The sequence below is a fragment of the Canis lupus genome, chromosome 18 (genome assembly GCF_048164855.1).
Source record: "Canis lupus baileyi chromosome 18, mCanLup2.hap1, whole genome shotgun sequence".
NCBI lineage: Eukaryota > Metazoa > Chordata > Mammalia > Carnivora > Canidae > Canis > Canis lupus.
The window spans coordinates 22218221-22244668 of record NC_132855.1 but is presented as its reverse complement, the minus strand read 5'-3'; the positions used below and the strand labels follow the sequence as shown (position 1 = coordinate 22244668).

At 41.6% G+C, this 26448-nt stretch overlaps 1 long non-coding RNA gene across 1 annotated transcript in view; it reads left to right on the top strand.

Annotated features, from left to right (window-relative positions):
• Nucleotides 1-278: 278 nt before the first annotated feature.
• Nucleotides 279-26448, top strand: part of LOC140608844 (uncharacterized) — a 177923-nt gene continuing 151753 nt past the window's right edge. The window contains exon 1 of the long non-coding RNA XR_012010843.1: nt 279-616. This is a non-coding gene — a long non-coding RNA (uncharacterized lncRNA). The remainder of the gene's footprint in view (nt 617-26448) is intronic.

The following is a 26448-nucleotide window of genomic DNA, read 5'->3' as shown; positions in this document are numbered from 1 at the left end:
AAACCCCCACCATGCCCAAGGCACAAGCTGCCTCTTCCTACTCTAATGAATGATAGCATGTACCGTATCCATTTATGCCCATCAAGGGCATAGCTCACATCCTGGCTGCTGCTGAAAGGGAATTGGCAAATAAAACAAACACCTGGTGGCCAGATCTCCCTTGCTGTGGTGTTGTCTCTCTGACCCAGCTGGGAGGCGGGTACTAGGTGGTTGCTGGGTGAGTGGAGAGATCCCTGCACTGAGAGGAAGGCCAAGTCCGCCCCAGGAGGTCAGGCTCTCTCCCTCTGATTCCCAGTTGCTAGACTATCTTCACATGCAGTGTGGTCTCCTGTAAGGGAGAAAGAAATCCTTCTGAGGAAGAAATTGGGAGGACTGTATGTCATTAATTCCTTGGCCACTGGCTAGCAGTGTCAGCCAGGTAAATTATTTTCCACATTTTTGTTTCATTTTTCTCCAGTTTCTGCTCTATTCCATCCCCGCTCATCTGTGAAAATGGCAGCAAACACTTCCTTATGAGAATGTGGTGAAAATGGATTATGTGGTTGGTGCATTTGGAATTCCGCAAAGGAAATGGGCTGCAAATCCAGATCTCATCACAGGGAGACCAGAGAGACAGGTAAATTCTGCTGCTGAGAGGTGACGAATTTGCTGGTTAGTCATGAAATGCTCATGAGATGAGGCTTGGCTTCATTAGGGGCCCTGGTTTTGGATGTTTTTGTATTTAAAGGGGGCCATTGGCCAAATGGCAAGAGCTAGCATGGCGAAGGGTTGGCAGCATGGCACATGGATATATTAAAGAATTTGGGGGATTTATTCTACAGAAGATGAGAGTGAGGCAGGGACCAGTGTTTGAGCTTTTGAAAGACTGCCACTTAGAAGACAGATTATAGTTGTTCTGAGTAATCCTCAGCAGGTAGAAGCTAAAAGGAGCCAAAATTTGAAACTACCTAAAGGAAGATATTTCTAACCATTAGAATTGCCCGATTGTCCAATACAATTCAAATGAATATGATCAACTGAACGCTGATCATACAAAAATGAATAAAACCTTGAGGACTATGCTTCCTAACTCAGTGATTTCCTGTGTTAAGTCCAAACCTCCCAATGATTATATTTAAATCACCACCTATCGAACAAGTAATCTCCATCTCTGCTCCTCGAGCAAATTTGTTGGGTTACCCTTCAGGCAATGTGACCGTTCTCAACACTGTTCCTATTCATTCCTCTATACTTCACCAGGAATGCCTTGCCCTTTTTGGGTATGACTTTTAGAATCTGTTTTAAAACCTTGCTTTAACCCCAGTGATCTTTTTACTTGCTCAATTTCAGCTACCTCCGTAGCCACTCTGTTCAGAGCTGCCACATCATTGATTTGATTGGTCAGCTCTATTTATTTGGAGTGCCACAGTGGAGAGGACATCTCCTGCCTGTCCCCACCTCTACACAGAGAGGGCCATCCATGAGCTGTGGCCTGTGGCTCATTCTGTAGAAACCCTGACATCCAGCTGATACAGAATCGTCAGCCTCCTAGCCATCAAAGCCATCACAAGATTTTTAGTGTTTCAAAGATTTCACTGAGGGAGGTTGCAACATGAATGCTGGATTTCACCAATTTTGATGAGTACCTAAGACCATAGCCCATTCAGATATTGGACTTAAGCCCACTTAGAATGTAGGCCAAATGAGCTGATAAATACGTATAATAAATTTAATGCATAAATAATAATCAATAAGCGATTGATGTTCTGCTTTGATCTGTTTTGATCACTCATTCAACAAATATGTACAGAATTCCTGTCACGTTTAAAGACCCGGGGCAGATTAAAAACATCATAAGACATGGCACATGCCCTGAAGAAGGGTTTGTGATATGGGCACTCCTGGAATTACTTTGGAGGTGCCATACCATAATGGATATGAAAGCTTTTTTTTTTTTTAAACTGTGAAGCATTTATAAGATGTGTCTCTTATTTATCAGTAGGAAACCCAAACCACAAAGTGTGGCATTTGTACCATTTCTGTGTTTCATTTTAAGGGGCCTTAAGTCTACTCACACAGAATTATTGTTAGTACTGCGACCACATTGGGCTTGTTGAGGGACTGAGGCTTCCTGGTTTCCTTTCCTAATATCTCCAGACCACAGAAGCATTGAAACGCACCTGAGTCTCTCTGAGACCATCACTTCTCTCGCATTAGTCACCCTTCGCTGCTTAAGCAGATGCAGGTGCAGCTCTTTCTCTGCCTGCTGTGATCATCGGTGTAGGCTCTTTCTTCTACGTCACTGAAAACGTGATGTCATTACCGGGTCCCTCTTCTACACACCGCATCCTTCTATTTCTCTAGCCAGAGGGTGTTCAGCTGGGCCTCTGCACATCGAATTTAAGTGAAGAAAACTCTGTAAACAGAACGTTGATCAAATTGCTGCAGTGTAGCTCTTAATGAACAATACGGAATAATGACATGAACACCACGCATTCCCATAAAATGTAAACACTATTTTAATGCTACCATTGCAGCCCTTCACTTTAAGACATCAGGCCCGGGGTCAGGGAGGATTCAGTCTGTCATTGAGTGACCTCTGCTGGTGATGTTGGGATAAAGTTGCATTTAAACCTTCGGATTTAAAAAGAATGCTAGGGAATTCTGAAATGATGGCCAAAGATGCAGTGGGAGGAACCTCCGCACACCCGTGTTCTCTTCTGGCACACTTGTTTGGCTCTTAGCATGTGTGCTATGGCACCATGAAAATCAACTACTCCTGGCACGACCCTGTGCAGGATTATTGGGACCATCTCAGAGAGGAGGAAAGTGACTGTCTGAGAGGTAAACAGAGGTAAACTCACTGGGTCACACAGCTAGGAAGTAGTAGAAGCAAGACTCCAACTCGGAGCCTCCTGGCACCAGCACAACCTTCCCCTGTGCTGAGAGTCCCCACCTGCCTCCAGGTGCCTTCTCTCCCTGCTCAGAGAGATGCTGGCAGGCTGAATAAGGACGCACCAATAGGTCCTCACACAAGGGGCTGCTTGGGGAAGGAAAGGTTCTACATAGAGAAGAGATGTTACTTTCCTCTTATTATCTCCATAATAAAACAAAACAAAAAATCTGCTCTTGTCTTCCTGGTGCTGTGGCCCAAGGAGCTAAGCCCCCATGTTTGCTAATGTGAACAGTTGTTCTTTATTCATTTTGGTCAGGGATTTTGGTTTCATCTCCATGGTCAATTTGGGTCAAAGTTTTGGCAGATCATCTTAGTTGTACAGCTGCAGGTATGAAACTGCATTTTCATCGCTGTGATGAATAATCATGAAAAGAAGCAAGCCAGCGACTTTTGGGGGGTGCCGTGATGGTTAGCACCTTGTGCTTGCTGGTCAGGAATTTGCAGCTCTGCAAAAGCAAGTTAAAACGGGGCGGGGGGTGGGGTGGGGTGGGGAGGAAAAACCACCAGTACTAACACTTCCCTGGTGTGGGATGAATGGGTGGTGGGCAAGGGAGGGGGTGATGGAGTCACAGAAAGGGTGAAACCTAAGTCTCCAAGAAAAGTGGGCCTTCAATAAACAGAGCAAGATGGAATGAAGAGGAAACCCGACACAGGTGGGGGCAGATGGCCTGCTGGGAGGCTGGAAGGAAAGCTAGCAGCTTGAGGTGGCAGGTTAGGTGGAGGTCCGTGGTGCTGGATGGGGAGACTGAGGCCAGACTGCAGCAGGTGGAGAACCTGGCCAGGGGTTTACCTTACTAAGATCCCTATTTTCTCATGATTTTAAGGAAAAGTGGGGAAGCTTTCTTTGTGGGACAGGAGCTGGATCTGACGTTGTCTTGCAGTCTTTGCCAACACTATGCATGTGAATTCAGATGTTTTAAAAGAAGTTAAGTAGCTGTTTTTAATAATGCCTCCCGTTATTCATTGATAGTATGTGCCAGGCACTGTGCTCAGCACTTTATAGGCATTATCTCCTTTTATTCTCCAATTTTTCTGCGAAGCAGATACCCATATTACCCTCATTTTACAGATGAGGAATTTTAACGTCCTGGAATGCACACATGTGCACTAACCATATATATGCCTAAGTTGCAAGTCTACAATGTTGGAGTTCAGCTTTTCTTCATGCCATACCCCTCTGTATTTACGAGGGGTCATTCATTCTTCAGAGGTCTAGGAAAGCATCCTCTCCAATGTGGAGTGAATCTCTCTTTTCTAGGTAGAGACAATAGTACAGGAAAAGGGTTAAATGTTACACTGAGTATTTAGGACAGTATTAGGACACTTAGGTAGACCTAACAGGTTTTTTTTTTTTTTTCTTTTTCTTTTTCCCTAAGAATGACGTTTGTGTGTAGAGCTCACATCTTTCTGAGGGAAAGGAACTTATAGCTGCCATTCTGAAAGTTTCCAGTTAGTGGCACTACTTCATCAGTGATTCCACACCCTTTCCCAGGGTTTGATGGGCTTGGGTGAAATGCAAGTTCAGAAAAGCATAATATGCACATATTTTCTGATCTATGATTTTATCAGGATCCATGATTTTTCACGACTAGATTTTATGAAGTCATACAGATCAGAATAAATCAAGAACTTAAAAAAATTAAACTGTTTTCAACAACATTCAGCTAATGTTTCAGAACTGCTCTGAAGCAATTGTTACAAATTTAAACCCCACCACAGTTTGGGGTGAATTCTCTCTTATTGGAAATGGAGTGTCATATACAACAAGATTATAATGTTGGAGCATAAGCGACAATACCAAACAAATATTTTATAGAGTAAACGGGGAAAGTTACCCCCCTCAGACCAAGTATAAAATGAACTCTAATCTTTTAAAATCAGATGAAAACTTTACTGATAAAATGAAAGCTTTCTCTTCAGATACATAGCCACAAACTTCAAGAGATTTTTCTTTTTGATTGTAGCCTTATCTTTCCCCCTGAAAGGCCTTTGAAGGGGTATCTTAGTATTCGTCATATTAGTGAAAGGACCTGATTTGGGTCCTCATACATGTTTCCAGGCCAAATGGTTAAATATTTGATGTTTTTGTACCACTGTTTCCTGAGGATCTTGCCTCTCCTTTGTTTTATTAGCAATACCCGGCATACCCATGGCCCCAGAGAAGGGGCATTGCACTGTTTATTCTCTTGGAAGCAGCACTAAAGCATTATTTCCCTCCCCAAACAATGTTTCTAAACATTCTCTCTGATTACACAAAATTTTTCGTCTGTCCAGCTAACCCATATATTTTAAGAGACATTTTCAAACAAGTATGTTCAGGAACTCAAGTGTTCAGGGACAAAATACAGCCCTCTGTGCAGCGTCTAGAAGTTAAGTTGCCTCCTAATAAATATACAGCATGTGTAACTGCGGGCTTGGGAGGTCTGTTCATATTCGTGGGAGTTAACAGCATAAATTCCAAGGGAATTCAGAGAACAGACACTTAGAATAACACAGTAAAGTCGCACTAACTGCAGTATACTCAACACAGCCTGTTTAATGTGGTGTGATTTTTATTAGGTAATGTGTTGCACATTAAGCCAGAAAACAAAAACAACTAAATAAGCAAAACTTGGGATAATCTCTTTGTAAATGTTTAATGGAAACAAAGCTGAGAAAACCACTCATCTGAATTGGATAACAAAGAGATTTTGTGTGGGGGTTTTCCCAGCCGTGCTCTGCAGTCTGATAACTGATAATCAGCAATCAGGTTTCCAGAATTCCTTGTCTACTGCTTTTAACTGACGCTCTTCACAGTCATGATGAGCACAACTCATGCCAGTGGGACACTTGCTCTCTGCCAGAGCCCCCCAGTGTCGCCCTGGGAGCAGTTTGTATTTCTTGGTGAAGGTTATCGTTATTTACCCATGTCATGGGTCAGCAGAAGAAAACCCAATGCCTTAACAGGGTATAGGGCCGTCGGCCTCTGTGACTTGCCAGTCTGGGGTTCTACAGTGGATCTTACTCTAATCAGAAGTTCGGCAGCTGCCAGGCTTTCCATGGAAATGAGGGGTGGCCTTGGTGGGCTACTTGTACTCATTGTCTCGATCAGTAAAAAAATTAAACACAGGGATATGCTTGCCTCATTTGCTTCACCGACTGAGCTGAAAAATCCAAAGTGAGTCTATGAGGAATGTATACAAAAATTCTTCTCTTTTTTGTTCTCTCCATATCCCACTCCCCTTCATTAAAAGTGACTGGGTATCCTGAAAAATGCCTTTCATTTCATGGTAAGTAGATAAAACTTTTCCACTGTTAATATTCTGCATCAAAAACCATTATCCCAGTGTCTTTTCTGGAATAAACCCTTGTAAACCTACCTCCCACGGAGAACATAAGATATTGAGATTAAAAAATATAGATAGATGGTTAACTCTACTGCATTTATTAACGAGCTCCCTATTAGATAATGAAGGAGCCTTTAAGAAGTGAGGCTCATACCCACAAAGAAAGGATAATCTTTGTAGGTACTTTAGTATGGTGTATCATTTTGTGTTCTATAATTTTTTTCGTTTAGGGAAATACTTTCTAGTAGTCAGAAATGCACTATTTACTTTTCTAATGTCCAGTTAATGCACATTATCCATAAGTGGGAAAAAAGTAACTATTAATGACACCGCTGTGAGTGGTCAAGGTGGTAGACGTTTTTACTCTTAACTGCACTGAATGGCATTCACTATCAGTGAGGTCATTATTTTGCCCTTTCAAAAGTAATCATAATAACCTGGTATAATTGCTTAAGATGCAATTATACCACACACAAAAATGCTAACGATATATTAACATCTGCAGAGGTATCTCCATGGTCCCAAAGCAGAAAATTCATGAAATCTTAAAATCTCTCAACGCGTTGCCCGCCCTTAAAGAAAGTTTATATCAGATCTCTTAACTGCTGCTGTATTTTTCCCTTACAGCTTTCACTTAAATAACTAGGGGTGGTCATCAGACAATAAATTCTCTCTGATATCCCTTCCAATTTCCTTCAAGATGGAGTGCAGCTTGCCCCTGAGAAATTTAAAACGCTTTTGTTTGTTGTGGCTTAAATTGCCTCCTGCTTTTTTTTTTTTCTGGGTAGTTGCAGCTGATAATAGTAAGAAAAAATGAGACTGCTCTAGAGAATATACCATTTAAAAATATATTTTCACCACCCTTATTCCCTTTCGAAATAATGTTTCTGTTAGTGATTAAATAAGGAGTTTAAGAGTGGGTGTCACAGTGTCTATAAATAAACTTGAGAACATGCATTATAAAGAGCCATATTTTTACGATCTCATCTCCACTAAACAAAACAATATTTTCTGGCACCTGTACACTCAGTGTTTCATGTAGTTCTTATTATGGAATTTCCTTTCTCCTTTTGAGATTGAAGATAATTACTGAATGTGATAGAAACTTTATAGCTATTAAAAATAGAACAGAAAAATGTTACCAGACGGCAAGTTGTTTAAAATAAATATGAAACAGGACTTGAGTCCTATCTCCTCAAACTCTGCCTTGCTTTGCTGGATTCCAAAAAGATGTAGGTTTCTTTCCTCTTGATTCTTAAAAAAAAAAAAAAAAAAAAAAAAAAAAATTTTTTTTTGAGAGCTTAGGAAAATGTGAGTAAATCATTGCTTACATTTGAGTTTAGTAGGAAATCTGGCTGTATGTAGTTGTTTTGTTTAAAATGGCTAAATATTAGAATTTTCAGATGGCTTAACCTGTCCTCATCCTTTTCCGACCGACTTGAGCTGTGCTATTAGTGAGATTTGGATTGGTTTAAGTAGAAGGAAGGACATCTAGAAAATAGCGGTGAAGACAATAGTCATGGGCCCCCTCTGACCTTTCTCATTTATTGCGAATTATCAATTTCTATATTACTGGATGAAAAAGATGAGATTGGAAATGAAATCAGGTGTGTGGAGCATCTGTGGGTATTTTGTTCCACTTAAGTTTGCTATGGTCTTCAAAAAATCCTGGTCCCTTATATGTTTAGTACTGGGACTGTGATAACGGTAACATGAGTGGACAAATATATCCAATTACACAAAATTGTTTACATGAATTATGTGCAGTTTTCTATATACAAACCCTATCTCAATAAAGCTAAAAAAAAAAATCCTGTTATCTTTTTCCTAAAGTTACCAAAAATGCGCAGATCTTAAAAGAATAAAAAAAGAGTGATAGCATATGGTAAATCTGCAGAAATTTTTGCAGTTTAAATCTGAATCAGATCACCTTTGATCATCTCCAAATTCATCCTTTTGTAGTTCAGAGGTAAGGCCTTTCTTTAAGGTTTCATAATAACATGGCTTTTGTTTTGTTTTGTTTTGTTTTATCAGTGTAAATATAACATCTCTGCCAATGCTTTTGTGTGATCGTTAATAGTCAATTTCAGAATTGCTATAGCAAAAGAGGGTCCAGCTCTGGTCAAGTTTTAAAATGTGCAATGTGTTCCTTTTCACCAGAGTCAATGAGCCTCAGTCTATTAAGTTTCAGATTTGGAAAATACGGGCCAAGCTGTCCTTCACCAAACACAGAAATACTTTTCTGCTTTTCTTAGCTAGCAGTCCTTGAGCATTTACTTCGTGCCAAAAGTTTGCTGAGCAATTTAAATGCAATACATCATGAAATCCTTAACAACTTGGAGTTAGAAATTAATGGTATTCCTGTTTTACAAATAAGGAAGCTGGGGCTCTAGTGCCCAAGTAACGTATTCAGTGTTGCACAGCTAGTAAGGAGTCAGAATTTCAACTCAGATTAAGGGTGACACTTGTGGGGCACTTGGGTGGCTCAGTGGTTGAGCATCTGCCTTCAGCTCAGGGCATGATCTCGGGGTCCCGGGATGGAGTCCCATATTGGGCTCCCCGTAGGGAGACTGTTTCTCCCTCTGCTTGTGTCTCTGCCTCTCTCTCTGTCTCTCATGAATAAATATATAAAATCTTAAAAAAAAAAAAAAAAGAGTGACACTTGTGCCATACTCTGTTCAGGTGATTTACCTGCATTCATCTCATTTGATCCTCAGTTGAAATGATCTCCAGAGGTGCTTTTTTATTCCCTTTTCACAGATAAGAAAACCAAAGAGAACTACCTGTGTTGGGCACCAGTGTGTACCCAACAAGCAGGGATGCAGGAGGCAACGCTTGCTTTTCTACACTCAGCAGGCATGCTCAGGGTGGAAGCATATCTCCATTTGACTTCGTGCTGCATGTTGTCATGGCCTTGTCCTGAAATGTGACTCTTACCATGGAATAAAGTGATGCAAGAACACTGGAGACTTCCAGGGGCAACTCTATGGCCTCCCCATTCAGGTCTCTACTTCCTACACCTGCTTGTCAAAACCCAGCAGCCCAGCTTGGGGACAGGTTGTGAAGTTTGGAACTCATGGGCAGGGGTATTCTTGAGGACACTGGACCTGACTCTGCCTACCGGTAAAGCTTGCAGGTCACCCACTGGTGCAGTGCTGGTGCTGCCCATAGGGTTGTGAAAGGGAAAAATGGCCCTGGGAGTTTTGCCAAATGAGGACAGCAGGAGCAGATCCTTGGCAAAAAGAAAGACCTGGGAGTGAGGGGTGGGACGGGGTGGTGGTGGGGGGGGGGGATTGGTTTTTTTGAATAATTACAGTGGCTTTCAAGAAAATGTTAGCATTTATCTTACCACAACATTTGCTTCATTGAAACTGAGCTGTTTTTCTCTTTTCAAGGAGATATTGAGGGAGCTCTGAACTCTGTGGCTAATGTTAACTTTTTAATGAAAACCCTCGCACACTGTGTCCCAAAGGCAGAGCCCGTGCGGGGCTGTTGTGGAAAGCAAGCTAAACGAACCGCTGCTCAAAATTCCAGGAGGTTAATAGGCAAATCAGCCCAGGAATGGGGAAACCAGCTGCACCCTCCTCTTTCCCTGCACTTCTCACAACTCAAGGCATCTGGGCACCATCTTAGTGCACAAATATCCCATTTTTCAACTTCTGGGGGGTTTTTGGCTAAAGGAGCCATTTGTTTTTTATTATTATTAATGGCATCCTCTTCCTGACAGGCTCCAGACAGCCTTGCCAGTTCAGACCACTGAGGTGGGCTGGGAGGTAGAAATCGTGATCCCATCCCTTTCCTGACTGAAGCCGAAAGGTCACGTCACCCCTTCATCCTGCTTCCTACCGCCAGTCTGCCAACGGGACTGGAGCACTGAAGGGGGTGAAAATCAGAGAGCTTTACTTAACAATTCAAGACCCGAGAAACACCCCAAGGTGATCAAACCATGGGTTCTCAGACTTTCCCATGGAGTAGCAGCACCAGGCAGTTTTCAAAACACTGATACTGGGTCTGCTGCTCACTCCTGACCCCCCACTCCCTGAGATTCTGATCCAGTTGGTTTGGGGTGCAGCCTGGTCGTGAGATTGGAAAGAGCTCTCGGAGGGTGGGTGCGGGGGGGGGGGACTCTAAGGTGCAGCCACGTCTGAGAACCACTGGTCAGGCCCAAAGTGAATTCTGCAGCTCTGTACGTTGATAGATATTTCCATCTCCTAAACATTACTGATCGCTCTCCACAACCCCGCACCCCAGCCTTCACCAACCCCTACCCCAAAATAAAAAACCAAAGACAGAACACCATCGGGATGGACTCGGTTAAAGATGTTTTTGTTTCCTTTGACCGCGGGATTTCTCAGAGCTTTGAATATAGTAACTCCCATTCTTAATCCTCAAGAGGGAGTAGGGGAAGGAAGTACTTCCCACATCTACTGGGCTGAATCTGAGTCACATTTTTCAGTCGAAATTTATCCCTTCAAAATTTGTAACTGTTTTACAAGTAAAGAAAAATCAACTAAATAATGATTATGAAATTTATTCATAAATAAATTAGTGAATTAGTGATCCACAGATCCCTGATCCTTGGGAAATGTTGCTTCTAATCTAAGAAATCAACCCTATACTGGGGGATTCACAGGCTCCCTGTGTACGGAGCATATATGACACCCATAGCAGAGGCCACTTTTAACACCTCGTCCTCTATATAACAAAATTACTTTCTGTAATAAACAGGGATAATCAATAATCATTACTTTGTGGTTTCTTTTTTCTTTAGTTGTAAAAACAATGATAAATTTTAGAAGGATAAATTTCAGTTGAAAAAATACGATTCAAATTCAGTGAAATCTGTTACGCTTAAACCAAACTTACCGAACAAAAGTTTTACACTTCACAACGCATACTGTTTCACACATTTTAAACAAATAAAAACTCCAAGTAATCACCTAGAATGACAGAACTGAAGTAATCAAGTTCTGTTTGTTGTCTTCAAACTCACTTGCTATTGTTGTTTATTCCAAACCTCTGTTTAGGAGTTTATAGTATCGTGGAGCTAGAGATACAGACTGAGCTCAGATCATTACAAGTCTAAATCATTACAAATATCACAAATACTCTAAGTGGGGGCACTTGAGTGGCTCAGTGAAAGGTTGAGCATCTGCCTTTGGCTCAGGTCATGATCTTGGGGTCCTGAGATCGAATCCTGTATTGGGCTCCCTGCAGGGAACCTTCTCCCTCTGCTTATGTCTCTGCCTCTCTCTTCTGTGTCTCTCATGAATAAACGTAAAATCTCAAAACAGCAAAAACAAACACTGTAAGTGATGACAAATAGTACACATATTCCAGGAGCAAATGCTAGCATGTTGTTGAATCCATGTGTGTTGGACCCGACTGTATAACTGGGCGTTTTCATATTTAACTTTCATGTAGAATGCAGTGTTTATTAAGAGGTAAGTAATAAAAATGTGCTAATTTGAAGCGTGTGTGTGATTTATTTATTTATTTATGTATTCATTCATTAAAATCAATTGCTTAGAACTTAGACCCACAAAACATTTGAGGGGGAGGAGAAGCATTTTATTGCTGACCTTGTCCAGGGTGGATGGAACATGATAACGAAAAAGTGGGCTGACTTTAATCAGTCTTGTTATTGTTTGAAATTCTCTACAGACGATGCACCACCTTAGTCCTTACCCCCAGGGCAGACGACTCACACTGCTTCATCCTTGTACATCACTCTGTCTATTCAAAGTCGCTGAATCTGACAGTGGAAATTAGAACTGAAGCCCCGATCTCCTGATTCCCACATCAGTACCTTTCTGTGTTCAACATGTTGTGAATAATACATTTGTTTCTGAGAAGGTTTCAGGAACATTAGGTTAAACTTCCAAACCACTCCATAATGAACAATAATGGCAGCATGAACTGAAATGTAAGAGTCAGCCAAAATGCCTATTAGTCCATTTGGTCCTGTGTGTATTGAGTTTCAAATCATTTCAGCTCAGAGGTCTGGGTGACATGTGTCCCTTTAGAAAATAGAGATTGCTTTAGCTTTAATAAGAAGAAAATTGTTATTTCATTTTATTAACAAGAAGCTTGTATCATACTGAAAAATTCATTGTCTGTGTTCAGCTTGAATATTGTATTCATTATGTTTCCTAATCTGTGTGATTACTACCTGTGTAATTTGATGTCTGGCATTTGCTATCGGAATTTTTTCAGTCCATTATATTTCTCATCTTTTTTTGTAATGGGGGATAAGATTGGGACATGGAAAATTGCAGCAGACTGCCTAAGGCGAATTGCAACCAGCCGGCAGCTGGATGGAGCAGCAAAAGATGCGAAGTTACGTGGGGGAATCCGAGAAAGGTGGCCTCTAGGTCTATGGTCTGCCGTGACAGCCGTAAATAGGATAGAGAATTGGCCAGTTTTCCAATGCGGTGATTGGCCGTTCCCAAATCATCTCTAATAATCTGGATTGGCCTTAGCCATTCAGTGAAATTATTAGGATAAAATATGTCGGGTGTAAGTGGGTAAATGAGGTGGCTGCTAACAGAATGTTACTTAGACTAACAGAGGTAAAAGTAGGTATTGAGACAAAACCAATAAACTTGCAGCAAATTATTTTTAGATAAATATTAAGCGTACACATACAAATCACAGAACAACAACAAAAAGGATGCAAACTATCCTTTTCTCTCCATTTTAACTATAAGCAGCCACCTCATTTAACATAATATGGGTCAAGTGGTATATCATAGTGGCAAGAGAATGAGCATTGAAACCAGATATAACTAGCTGTGAATCCTTGGTCTGATCCATACCACAGCAAATTAGAACTTGTGTTTCCTTTATGTAAAAGGGTGACTCTAATCTCTACCTCATAGAGCTATTATTAAATCACATTTTAGTAAGCTGTATATGGTTATGTGTGAAATATATCTGTCTCTCCAGACCATGGATCATAAATGCTCCTTAATAATGGATCGGAATTTTTATATCCTAGAGGCAAGCTGGACATCAGTTCCAGAGCATTTGCTTGGCAGTGCATTGTCTTATCGACATTCAAATAGAAATTTCCAAAAATCTCCTGATCAGTATGGCAATCTGGGCAGGAGTGCACCTCTTGAACCTTCTACACTTAGATTTAGACCTTGCTTTGTCTTTTCCCATCTATGACCTTGGAGATGTTCCTTAATCTTTTGAGCCTTAGATTTCCCCCACACTGCACAGTGAGGAGAATGATCGCACCTACCTTGCAGGTAAGGTATTGCTACAAGGATTAAATGGGTTCATATGTGTGAATTGCTCAGTGAAGTGCCTCATGCATATTTGTTCTCTATCATTTTAATATTATTATGTGACTGTAATGGCAGGATTTTTTTATATTGTTTTGTTTTTGTGTATTTGTTTGTTTCTTTTGATGAACTGGTTCATCCCCTCCATCCTCTGTTTAATTTGGCTGCTGGAATCCAAATAGGCCTTGTCATTAATGGCATCGGTAAGGATGCCTGTGTCTTCTGCTCTTCATTTCTCATGTTCTGCTCTTCCCCACACCTTTACTATCCTGTGTACCTTCTTTCCCTGCACATCTAGAATGTTGTTTTTCCATGATATCCAGGATTTCACAACAGATATTGGGAGAAGCAAGGAGTATTACTTTTTCTTCTACATCAAGATCACAATTTCCCACTTGCTGACCCCATGACAACGTGGGGGGCAGAGCCAAGCCTGGTTGCACCCAGGAGACCAGTTCTGGGGCCATCAGGTGAAGAGCTGCTTCTGCTTGACCTTCATTGGGAGACCCTTCCCCATTAGCAGGGGAGCCAGCCCTCTGCATGGGCCTGTGCTCTGATCTCCCACTTCCTCTCCTCCTGAAGAAAAGGGTGGGAGGAGACATGTTCCTGTTCTCTACTTAGGTCCCAACTTCTTTTAGTGAGATTGTGAAGGGTCAGCCACGTGGCCCTTTCACTCATGTGCACTCTCTTCCCCACCAAAGCCATACTCAGTCTGAGGAAGGGACCAAAATGAAGGTTTAGGAGAAGTTGGAGAGGATTTCAAATGGTGCGCTAGCACTTAGCAGCTGCATGACTCTGAGCAGACTCTATGACTCTCTGGGTTTCAGTTTCCATGGCTGTAGAAGGGAGACAATAATGCCACACACTTTCTATAGCTATTTAGGGAATTCAGTGAATAATGTATGCCATGTTTCTTGGTACATTGTCTAGATACACAGAAGGAACTTCCTTCCCTTTCTTTCCATTCTATCTACATTCTGTTTTTCACATGTTCAAGTTTCTGAAATTGGTTTATAATCAATGATCTTATGATCATTAAGACCTTACAATGGAATACAATAAAAACTACCATTTATTGGTGGCCTAATATTTGTAAATTATAGTTGGCCCTTAAGCAATGCAAGGATTGAGGCATTGACCCCTGGTGCAGTTGAAAATTCACATATAACTTTTGAGTCCCCATAAATCTAATTAGTAATAGCCTACTGTGGACCAGAAGCCTTATTGGAACATAAACAGTGGATTAACACATATTTTGTATGTAATATATATTATATGCTGTATTCTTCCAAAAAGTAAGCTAGAGAAAAGAAAATGTTATTAAGAAAATCATAAGGAAAGGAAAAGATGGGGGCATCTCGGTGGCTCAGTCTGTTAAACATCCGACTCTTGGATTTGACTCAGGTTATGATCTTGTGACCATGAGATGGAGCCCTGCATTGGGCTCTGCACTCAGAGCAGAGTCTGCTTCAGATTCCCTCTCCCTCTCCTTCTCTCTCCGCTCACTTTCTCTCATAAATAAATAAATAAATAAATAAATAAATAAATAAATAAATAAATATTTTTAAAAATAAAATACATTCACAGTAATGTACTGTGTTTATTAAAAAAATTCCATGTGTAAGTGGACCTGTGGACCTGTGCAGTTCAACCATACATTCTACATTTTATCTTATTTAATTATCCCAATAACCACATGATGCAGATATTATTCTGTTTTGTTGATGGAGATGTTGAGGTTCAGAGTGGTCAGCTAGGAAAAGGTAGTGCTACAACGGACTCTAAAGCCAATACTCTTAATGGCCCCCAATCACTCATGTCAGCATCACCAAAAATTGTAAAGCAAGGGAGACTTGTCTTTGCCAAGCCCTTACCTCTTTCACTAAAGCTCACCTGTCTCCCCTAGCAATTCTTTAGTCGAGATCAGCTGAGGTCGAGGGGCATATTGCAGCTGTTCCATATGCTCCATAAACATTCTTCATTTCCTGCTACCCATTCAACTGCATTGACCACATGCCCTGGAATCAACTGAGCTGTCACATATGGTCACTACTAACTTACCTGGTCAGAACTGAAAAAATATAATAATAAGGGCAAATATTTATGTAATACTCTGTGTTTCAAGCTCTGTTGTAAGCACTTGTCATAGAACCCATTCAACCTCTTCACAGCCCGGTGAGCTAGGCACTAATGGCACAGTGTTATAGATGAGGAGGCCGAAGCACAGAAAGGTTAATGACATGTCCTAGTCATACAGCTGGGAAGTAGTGGAGCCAGGACTGGTTCCCCATGATCTGGCTTCAGAATCCGTACTCTGAAACTACTTTCCAGACTGCTTTTCTGTCCCTTCTGAAAAGAGGATTCCTGTAGGCACAATATTTTAACCAAATATATTAATCTAAAGATGTAGTTTTCAGCCATGGGACAGGATGTAGGAAGGGGGATGTTCTCCAGAGCCATCATCTTGTATTTTAAATGGCTTTCTGTAGGAAGGCTTGGCATCCTTTAGACAGTGACATGTCTGTCCTTATCTTTGAGACATCCTGCAAGACTAGGAGCATGCTCAGGGCTAAGACCATGTGTAGGTTATCTTTTTGCCTCTCTGACACCTTACCCAGGGATCCCTCTCTAGCCACGCCCTACTACTTCAGGCTTTCGTGGTTCTCTCCTGGATCACTGCAACCATGTCCTAATTCTTGGTCCTCTCCTCATATTGCATCAACCCCTGCTTGAAAACAGCCTGCATGATGCTTTTCACAAATGCTATTAAATTATGAGGCTAATCATATCACTCTCCTCAAATTCCTCATGGTCTATAAGAGTTTCTCCAGTTGTGTTCCTCTGGACGTTATTGCTATGAGAAATATTAAGGATTTCAATAGAGAAAAAATACCATGGATAGTTTTTATGATGAAATTTGCCAATATTTCTAAAACTATGCAACACATTTGTATAGTTAGTATTATGCAATTACTTACCTTTAAGGAACATACATACCCAAGAATGTGAGGAAGGTCCATGAAAAATCCCATTACAATTACATTCCAGAGATTTGATCTAAGTGTAGGTGCCTTGACAGCATTTGTCTACTCAAAGTTGTATCAGATATGATCTATGTGGTGCTGGTAGATCTTTTACACAACTTGCCTTAAAATTTCAACATATGTTTGTGATTTTATCTAGTGAATGCTATATATGAAAGAGATCTAATAGAACTTTCTGTGATGATAGAAATTTTTTATATCTGCACTGTCCAATATAGTAGCCATTAGCTACCCTTGGCTATTGAGCACCTGAAATGTTCACAATAAAACTGAGGAATTGAATTTTAATTTAATTTAATTTTAACTAATTTAAATTTAAATAACTCTGTGGCTGATGACTGGTGTATTGGACAGCACAGCTATAATATATGAATTTTGTGAATCAACATTTGATCTTTTCTTGAAGCAACTAATTTAGCGAGGTGGCCTTTGTTTGCTGTCTTCTTTAGTCCAGGCTGATGTTCCCTTGGCAAACTAGCTTCATCTCATGTTATTTTCTGCTTTGTTTTAGTCATATTGAAGTTTTTCTTGTTTTTCATACATATTCTGTTCTTTCTTTCTTTGCTACTTTGCTCACTTCCCCATCCTCCCCCCACCCCTTTTGTTCCTACTTATCCTTGAGATTCAGCTCAGGTGTCTAAGTCATCTGCCATCACAGTACTTATTATTATTTTTTTTTTTGCATATCCCCAACTCTTAGCAGATTGTCTATTTAAACCCAAGGATAGTATTGAAATCTATACAGGAAAAGTATTTCTCTTGTGGTCCTCTTTACAATGTAGTTTTTGTTGAGCATCTTTCTTAGACGAATAGCGATAAAGTATTAGAAATTAAAACAGTTCTTTTCCTCTGCTATTTCTCCTTAGTGCTTCAGAAGAGAAAAGCTGTGTGGAATACACAATGTGTTAGTTATCTATTGGTGTGTAACAAATTAGCAAATTAAAACAGCAAACCTTTATGATCTCAGTTTCTGTGGGTCAGGAATTTGAGAACAGCTTTGCTGGGTGGTTTTGGCTCACAGTTTCTCATGAGGCTGCAGTCAAGCTATCAGTTGGGGCTGCCATCATCTGATGGTTTGGGGAAAGATCAAGTTCTAAGCTCACTCATGTGGTTGTTGAAAGGCTTCAGCTTCTCACTGACTGTTAACTACAGAACTCAGTTCCTTGCCATGGGGACCTTTCAGTAGGCTACCTGACTGTCCTCATAATGTGCAGGCTGGCTTTACTTAGAGCAAGTGATTCAAGGAAGAGAGAGAATGAGAGAACCAGGATAGAAGCCCTAGTCTTCTGTGTTTCAGAATGACATGCCATCTCTTTGGTCTTTTGCTATTGGCCACACAGACTAACCCTAGTACAATGTGAGAGGGGCTACACAAGGCTATGGATGCCAAGAGGTGGGGATCTTGGAGACTGACTACTATCCTTCTTAGTTGCACTATTACTGTATGATTCTCATTTAAGGGTCACTGGCTATTATTTTATATTATTTATATTATTATTATTATTATTATTATATTATTATTCCAATAATAATGCTGGAATTAATGAGTGAGAATGCTCCCCAATGTTTCTTGAGGTGTCAGGCCCTCAGGAACCAAACCTGTCACAGAGGCTTCTTGAGTGTGGACACAGATGAGAAACTCTCAGGCAGAGGTAGAGCTGCCCTCAGAACCCCCATATTTGTCATGAGATGACACTTCCCAGGCAGTATAACCTCTCACTGGTTCCCGTTGGCCAAAGTCATTACTCTAGCTTTCTCATCTATTAAATGGGTATGCTAATATTTCCCTAGTTACCTAACAGGGCTAGTCTGGACCCAAGGGGAGAATTTACTGGAAGTGCCTTGTTACTTGCTCAGTGTTTGACATGTTTGGTGAAACTGTGGTGGGCCTAATGCACTAATTCTGAAGACCACCCCTTGGTCCCCCTCCTCATCACACCTGCTTTCCCACCATCATGTTCCTCTCCACAGGGCCACACGTTGCTTCTACTTTAACAAATCCAACCAGACCAGCTGTTTTCTTTTGGTATTTTTTTATTGCAGTTAAAATTCCAAGGGCTGCAGGGGGAAAGCTGCTGAAAACACCACAGGCCCCGGGCCTCACTTCAAAGCAGCTTTCATCATTCTTCACACACTGTTTTCAGGACCCTCGTCTGTTCTCTCCCAGGAACCAGATTCTCCTGGAGATTTTCCTCAGTGATATCACTATTTACAGAACTCTGGCCCTGGACATCATGTTTATATCTGATTTGTACATGTCCACATGGCCCATAAAGTTTATAAGGGGGTTAGAGAGCTTTTCCTTGTTCATAAATCTTTCTCTGTGGCCTCCCTCTAGGAGTGGGAAAGAGGAGGTAGGAATGAGAGAAGAAGGGGGCATGAGACTGAGAGAGAAAATGACTAGAAGCATTAAGCTCTCCTCTTTGGTCTTCCCATCATTTCCCTTCCTTAGAATCAGTTGGATAGTAGAACAGAGATGGTGCATGTGAGGAACTGAAAGCTGGCTGCCATGGGTAGACCAAGTACGTGTTCCACATCTCCCTTTCATCATCTGTGAAGCGGAGATAATAACAGGCCTACTCATGAGGTGGTTCTGTGGATTCAACAGGGTGAGGGACATAAAGTGTTTAGCATGGGCCATAGGCAATAGCAAAAATGCAGTACATTTTAACTGAAAAAAGTGACAAGGGTCTTCAGTGCAACCCATGTACTGCTTTGTCCGTAGGCCCCAGGCATCACACACTGATAACCTAGCTGACTCTTGAGTTGTTCTCACCCTAAAAACCTGGCTGCTCAGATATTCTTCCTGCAATGGGCAATCTGACACCCCCAAGTCCCCAATAAATGTTGCTATGGAAACGACACTTTTCAGACACACTTTGTGCATTTTTGAGGCTAAGATTTGTTTTATTTCAAAGTAGATATATTATTGGGTACAACTCCATGGGTGGCTATGTGAACATTTATGAATTTTAGGAGAAAGCATTTCAAAAATTAGAAATGAACATTTCATACATACTTTCCCCCACTCCAACCCCGCTTGGAGCAGGAAATGTCTGCAGGCCAGTGAAGGTACACTGGAAGAATAATAGATCAATAATAATTCACCACTGGCCACACGAATTCCCTGGGCAGTTTCAACCAATTGGGGTTCAGGAAAGTCATTATAGGATGTGTCTACCCAGGCAAGGCAAAGGAAAAAAAATGTGAAATTATTTTTTGAATTGCCTCCATCAAAATAGGGGACTTGAACCAAAAGAAGTTTGATTCCTGAATTATTTACAATTGTCTTGACGATGTTCTCATCTCTGAAATCTAAATGCTACCTCCCCAACCCCCTAACTGCCGTTGGCTTTTATGATGTAGCAAGAGTGATCTTATGAAAATGTAAATCCTAGTAGCCAGTCCTATTTATAAACCTCAGTGGCCTCTCATTGCTCTTAGGTTAAAAACAGATCAGCCAAATGTAGTCTTCTTGACCTGATCTGACAGGGCCATGCCCACCTCTCCAGGCCCACTGCACAGCTCACCTGAGCTCCTTCCCAATTCCCAGCTTCACATGCTCTTCATTTCCTCTGTCTGCCTTCTCTCAGTCTGCAAAATTTTCTCCTTCCTCCCTTTCTCTACTTAACTCCTACTCACTGTTCAGAGCTTCTTCTAAAGACCACTTATTAAAAAAAATAACAAAATAAAATAAAGACCACTTATTACAAGAAGCCTCCCTGACATTTCTTAAGGCCCCCTAGACCACCTGGAGATTTTCCAAGTGGATTTTCCATGATCTGTTGTGTATTTATTTGTATGACATCTGTCCCTCCTATTGGAATGCAGTTTGCTGAGAACAGGGGCTTTATCTGCCTTTTTCACCCTCTCATCGCCTTGAACAGTGGGTGTCCTGAGCCAACTAGAGAAGCACTTGTTCCCCGTATCAGTGGATATCCACCCATTTCTCCATTTTGCAAGGCCTTAATAAGCAGAATGTGGTCTGCATCAAAACACTGTTAGATGCAGAAAGTCCCTAGATTGCCTAGAGTAATTGAATCAGAGCATTTTGGCAATTGAAAGGAAGTTGGATTTTATTAGTTCAACCTTTATATTATAGATGAAGAAGCTAATGAGCAAGCAAGGCTAAGATCACACAACTATCTACCTGCAAAGTTGAGACTAGGATATAGTCCTAAAAATCTTTATCATGTGTAAGTTCCATTAAGCTACTGAATCCCCCCAAAAGCCAAATAAATGCATAGTTCAGACATAGCTGTAATGGTGAATTGTCTGTGTTGCCCTCTACCCACCCCCCCCATCACTTGGCCAGCTCCTGTCCCTCCCTGAGAAGACACAAGCCTTCATTACATTATCACTCTCCCCCTGTTCTGATACCACCGAGGGCCCTTCCTTTGAACTCCGTGTTGCCATGGCAACTGCTCCTTCATGAACATCAACATCACTGCCTACAATTGCCTATGCTGAGGTGGATGGCTGCCAAGCAAATCATAGGCAATTTTTTTGAGTCAAGAGGGCCGAAAGCCTCAGATCAAGTTCAAATTATTTGGAGGATGTGTGTGTCAGGGACACTTAGCATCAGTTCTGATGGGAAGGCAGATAAAAGCTTGATTTAGTATGAGGGTAGGGGAGGCACAGGGCAGCTCAGCCTCAGAGCTTGAAGAGCTCTTCCAGAAGCTCTTTGATGTGAAGGAGATGTTGGAAGTTGCGTAATTCTTGCAGGCAGTCCAGACACAAAGGCTGTTCAAACAATGCAGAGGGGCCAACTATGCTGAGCGCGCTTGTTTTGTCCTTCCTTTCTCCCCTGCTCTCCTCCCCTTCACGCTTCCCAACAACCAGGATCCAATATGTCCCAAGGAGAGAGACATTAGTGTCACAGAAGTAAATTTACAAGGCTGTTGGACTTGGGGTGTAATAGTAGCTGTGAGGAATTCTGTATATTAAGAGAGGTGGTCACCACAGTTATAGCGACTAGTCAGGGGTAGCCTAAGGCGAGTTCTGATTGCTTGGGACGGAGATCTCCCATCTCACAAGAGAGAAACAAATGCCTTACAAATTGGTCACATCCCATTTAGCTCATATTAATTTACATCACCAACCCCCAGGGCTAGCAGGCAATATTTTTCTTCCTTTTGTTTCTCCTCCCCATCCCCCAAGTGACTTCCTCTTTTCTTTTCTCTTTCATCCAATAGTGTCGGCCTGGCTGTTTCTAGTTTGCTCCGATTTTATTTTCCTATTTAACTGTTGCGCTTGCCAACCCCCAGATCTTTCGCACTATAAAACCCGTGCTACACATGCCCCCTCGCAGCCTGCTTTCCATCAGCTTTGCCGAAATCAAGTTGCTGGATCAGTCCCGTGTGTTAGCAGGATAATAACTTTCCTTAGCAGGACAAAATGGTGCAGAGAGAGTGTTGCCTTTTCTGCTTCAAAGGCTTGAGAGATTCCTTTAACCACAAAAATGAGAATAGAACGTAATGGATATACAAGAGTCCCATGATGGCAATCTCCCTGCTGGAAATGTTCATGAATTACCTGTAATTTACCTCAAAATGTACCATATGTTGGACTGCAAGATGCACTTTTCCTTTTTTTACTTAAATGGACTGCTATTTAGAACACTCTTTTTTCCCCTTGACATGGGAATAGATGTTGGGAATAGGTTGGGGGGAAGTACCCCACAGAAGTTTCACAAATTAAAGTAGGCACATGTTATCATCTGAGTGCTTTGTACAAGGGAAAGAAAATGGAATTAGGTGCATTTCCCCCTTAATACACCATCAGCCCCATAGGGCCAGGGTGAGATTAAAGATACTTTTGGAGGGGAGAAGGCAATGAAGCACCAATTCACCAGTTCCCTTCAAGCGTTTCATGCAAAGGGACAGAAATGACAGACCCGTCCATGGCTTGATTTATGTAGTCAGGAGACCTGAGGAGCAGCTCTGCCAAGATACAGGGAGGCCCCACTTTCCAATTGCATCGGATGCCCCTGCTTTTTGCTGTGTCCCGGGCAGATTTGCCATGTGCTCTCTCTTCCATGTTCACAGTGATGGCTTATTAATATATATTTCTCAGAGTGTCAGAACTTTTGCTTCTTCAAATTGTTTGAACACCCTCAGAATCTTGGTTTCTTTTTCCTGTGAAGCTAAACAGATGTAGAGGGGAAAGAGCCAACAATGGCAAACCTTATTTTCCACCCAGAGCTGTGGCCTTGTCACTAGCCCCGCCACATCTGCGTTTTTGAAGGGAAATGTCATAATATTGCTAATCAATAGGAAGAGTGACAGGCCCATTTGTCAAAAACAAGCCAGCACTGCAGCTGTTGTCCTCCTCAGTATCTTTCTCTTGGGCTTTGCAGAGGGAAGCCCAGGGACGGGCCGGCCGTATGTCTGGCACAGCCCCCTCCTTTCCTGGGGGACAATAGGGAGCCACTGGGGGAAAACAGTAGGCCATCCTGATGCTCTGTACAAGTTGGGCAGAGTACAATGGCAAGGGCTGGAGAAGAAACGTGGAGTTTCTAACAGTGACGTGCAAAAGCAACCAGACACCCTGCAAGGGGAGAGGATCTGCTGGATCAGGAAGTCTATTGACCCTTAATCCAGGGAGTGCAGCTGTTCATGTGTTTTTTTGGAGCTGCAGATGTTTCTTGCTGGTCTGCTGGTCAGAGGGAGGAGCAGGTCATCTCAAAGGAGTGAGATGGAGGCAGGGGTGGCCTTAGGACTCAAACTTCATGACAAATTTCATCTTTGCTGTGGACGGAAGTGTAACCAGAGGGTGGAAAATGGTGGCAGGGCAGGCTGTAATCTCTGCCCCACCACACACTAGCTGTCCTGAGCTAATATAAACTTGGATGGGCAGGACTTGCCACAGCAATCAGTTCGGTCATGCGTGGGGTCTGGGTGTGTGCTGAGGTGACAGGACTGAAGTGGCCTTTCCCACCCCACCAAAATAATTTTTAAATTAGGAAATTAATCTTAATCAAGTCTTGTATCACTAGCCTTAGTTGGCTCAGATTATTGTTATGGCTTTTCATGCTTGGGGAGGTCCCCAAGACCAGTAATTTAGTTCTATTGGTACAAGGGAGCAAATGCTGATGTTAACACGGGAGACCTAAGAAACGTTTATAGCATTTCTTGCCAACTTGCACCTCGCCTCCTTGCTTCTTCTTGCCCTTTAAGGAGAGGTAATGCCCTAGAAAATGTGTCTTTTTCATAAAGTCATCCCAGTTTGGGGCATTAGTAAGCAAAAAACATCCAGTTTATTTTTTTTAATTTTTATTTATTTATGATAGGCACACAGTGAGAGAGAGAGAGAGAGAGAGAGGCAGAGACACAGGCAGAGGGAGAAGCAGGCTCCATGCACCGGGAGCCGACGTGGGATTCGATCCCAGATCTCCAGGATCGCGCCCTGGGCCAAAGGCAGGTGCCAAACCGCTGCGCCACCCAGGGATCCCAACATCCAGTTTAAAGATAAAAGTAGTATTGCCCTTCTCTTCTCTGGTATATATCATTCAGAAAAAGGTGAAAGCAAAAAGAGTATCAGGGAGGAGTATCTTGCTAATTAATAGTCCAACCCTGAAATCAGTGAATGAATATCCATGTGTTTATAAGATCTCAAGCCCAAATGCTGTTGGAAAAACTTGCTTGATTAAAAAAAAAAAAAAAAAAAGACAGGATTTAAAATTCTGTAACACATTGTTATAGACTGAATTGTGTCCTACCCCCCAAATTCATGTGTTTGAAGTCTTAACCCCCAATGTGACTATATCTGAAGATAAGATTTTTCAGAGGTAAAGTTAAATGAGGTCATAATGGCAGGGACCCTCATCTGATAGGACGTTGGCCTTATGAAAAGAGGTAAGGATCTCTCTCCCTCTCCCTCCCAGGCCCCTTTCTGTCTCCTGAGAATATAGCAAGAAGGCAGCCATCTGCAATGCAGAGAGAGCTCTCACCAGAAACTGAATTGGCTGGCATCTTAATATGAACTTCTAGCCTCCAGAACTGTGAGAAATAAATTTCTGTTGTTTAATCCACCCAGTCTATGGTATTTTATTATGGCAGTCTGAGCTGATTAATTAACAAACATTCTCCTCCAAAGTAAAGAACCCTTATAATAACATTCCAGGCATGGAAAGCTTGCAAGTGGAGACACAAGTATAGGATAATAAGATTGATTTTTAAAAAACATATGAAAATATCCATACAATTGAATGCAATTCTCTATACAGTAGTTTACTTGGAAGACCCCGTGATGCTGCCTTTGATGGAAATACTTTTGGGGAGTTTCTTTAAGAATTCAGAATCAGCAGCACAGTCTTGAATATCTTCAGTAGCGACATGTTCTTGCTTTTAAAGGTGATGGAATTTCATTTTTAAATTTATAGGTCATTCAGAACGAGTCAGGGAATCAGGCTGACAATCAGAAGTAGGTTATCATGGTTAAGTCAACAACAGGGTGTGCATGTGCACTAATAAGGCTTACACCTGTCTTGGATGATCATTCTGAAAGGGTAGCCTGAACCATGATTGGTCAGGGGAGCACTGTAGAGCAGAAGGTTGACTTCTAGGGGAACGAATCCATGCTTGTGAGTGCCTTGCTCTGGTATCTCAGGTGCTTTCAAGTTTATTTCATTGCATTTGGTCTTTACAACATCTTTGGGGGCAGATATTTTCATCCATGGAAAGGCAGCCCTGATTTTATTGGGTAAACTCTGGTAAATTTGTTCAAACAAAACAAAACCCTTGTTGATATTGATAAAATGGCAACCACACACAGGCTCTGGAGAAAGTGAATTGTTGAGTCTCAGATCAACCATTTACAGGCTTATGGGTTGTGTGATCTTGGATCAGTCACATAAGCTCTATGGCTCCTTTCCCTCATTTGTAAAATGGTGTGTGGTGGTGGAGTGCTAAGTTAAATTTGATGAAATAATGCACATAAAACACCCAGAACACTGTTGATATATGGCAGGCATTCTGTTCATGTTAGTTCCCTACTCTGTTGCCTTCATATTTAGAGAGGAGAGCTGATGTCCAGAGGCAAGGCTTACACAGTAAATAATCACAATGTCAGCTTGACAATAACCTAGAGTAAAACAGAAGGTGCTTCTATCCTACTTGTGAGATATCAAAGGGAAGGACCCTATAGTTTGTACAAATGGCATTGAATGACTTTCCTTTCTCCATGTGATAGTTCTGTCCCCATTTATTTAAAGCCACCATTTGGAAGCTTTTCCTTTTATCCTATCACTATGTTCCCACTCCTTCCCTTGCTTCCTATTAGGGAAGACAATATCGACATGGCCTTGCTTTGGATCTCTGCACTTGGAGAAGAGTTTTCAGCCTAAAGACTTCTTTCCTACTGTGCAGAGCTGACTACATTATTCTTCAAAGGAACATGTCCACGATTATGAGGTAAAGAGCGATAGGAAATAGAGTGCTGACCAAAGCAGAATGTATGCTAAGAGACAGTCTAATTTTTCTTTTGGCACTTGCTTTCTTCTTTGGATTTTTGTCTTCACACACTTGTCCCAAGTCTTATTTTCTTCTGGATTATCAAAAATAGTATATCAGTCTAACATAATTGAAGGCACCTTTTGGGTTGTCCATTCATATGTCTGGGCTCTGGCACCTAGAGCTTCTAGTAAGTGACGGTGGAGGACATAATGGCATATTGAGATCTTTGTGTGATAGAGAAGAGTGGACATTCTGAAAATAGTTCTCTTCTAGAACCTGAAGGAATATTCTCAAGTGATAGCCTATGCAATTCATACTCTCCCCTGTAGAATTCTTACCCACAAGCAAGCCCTACTGCTATATCAAGGCAATCACTGGGGAATCGTTTAAGAAGTT